This window comes from Dermacentor silvarum, chromosome 9 (assembly GCF_013339745.2).
Source record: "Dermacentor silvarum isolate Dsil-2018 chromosome 9, BIME_Dsil_1.4, whole genome shotgun sequence".
NCBI classification, from domain to species: domain Eukaryota; kingdom Metazoa; phylum Arthropoda; class Arachnida; order Ixodida; family Ixodidae; genus Dermacentor; species Dermacentor silvarum.
Window position 1 is genome coordinate 26,208,273 of NC_051162.1, and position 1,481 is coordinate 26,209,753.

The window sequence follows — 1,481 nt, forward strand, 5'->3', positions numbered from 1 at the left end:
TCTTCGTCGTCACTAACCCACGGGGGACGCCCACGGACCTTGGACGGCTGGACGATGTCGTCGCGTAGCATTTCGTCGACTTGTTGCCTTATGGCCTCGCGTTCGCGCGCCGAAACTCGGTACGGGCTCTGACGGAGTGGGCGGACATATTCGTCGGTTATGATGCGGTGCTTGGCGACCGGGTTTGTCGAACTTTTGACGACGACGAGAAGCAGTCCTTGTATTGCAGGAGCAGAGCTTTTAGCTGTTCTTTCTTATGCCAAGGAAGGTTCTGATTGACGTCGAAAGTTGGTTCAAGTACTACAGTCTTCGTTGCAGGTGCACTAGAATCCGTGAAGGCAAAAGCACTGCCGGCTTGTACTATTTCGTCGATGTAGGCGACCGTTGTGCCTTTGTTAATGTGCTTGTATTCGTCGCTGAAGTTCGTGAGCATCACTCTTGCTTTCCCTTCACGTAGCTTAGCTATGCCTCTAGCGACGCAAATTTCACGATCGAGCAGTAAGTGATGATCGCCCTTGATGACGCCCTCCATATCTGCAGGCACTTCGGCACCGACGAAAATCATTACACTGGAGCGAGGCGGAACGGTGACTCGTTCTTCTAGCACATTCAAGGCATGGTAACTGATGTCTGTATCCGGTGGTATCGCGTTGTCCGTTGAAAGCGTTATTGACTTGGACCTTAAATCGATGACTGCACCATGTTGGTTTAGAAAGTCCATGCTTAGGATGACGTCCCTGGAGCAGTGCTGCATGATTACGAAGCTCGCCGGGTAAGTGCGATTGTTAACCGTGACTCGCGCTGTGCAGATTCCAGCCGGCGTTATTAGGTGGCCTCCCGCTGTCCGGATATCAGGTCCTTGCCAGGCCGTCCTCACCTTCTTCAACTTGGCGGCGAACGGGCCACTGAAGACGGAATAGTCAGCTCCAGTGTCGACGAGAGCGGTGACGCTATGACCATCGATTACCACGTCTAAGTCGGTAGACCGTCGTCTGGCATTGCGGTTAAGTCGTGGCGTCGGATCACGGCTACGTCGGCTTGCTTCGCTGCTGCTACGTCGCGTCGGTAGGTCTTCTTTCGGCGGCGAAGTGTTGTCGTCAAGGCTCTTGCTAGGCGGTGTGCTGCTACCTCGTTGTGATGATGCGTGAGTTGTCGTCGTCGGTGGCGGCGGAGGATCTTCGGTATTGCGTCGTACAGCAACCGCACCTCCATCGGTTGCTGCCTTTAGTTTCCCGGATAGGGGCTCACGGACCGGCCCCGCGCTGGGCCAGTGTATGGTCGGCGCTGCGGCGACAGGTAACGTCCTGGTGACGGCGAGCGTGAGGGTCGTCGTGGTTGGAACTGGGCTCCGGCGAGGTAGTCAGCGATGTCGCGTGGTCGCTCGCCAAGCTGTGGACGTGGCGCGTTGACGGCGAACCCTCGTAGGCCCATCTCGCGGTATGGGCATCGGCGGTAGACATGGCCGACTTCCCCGCAGTGAT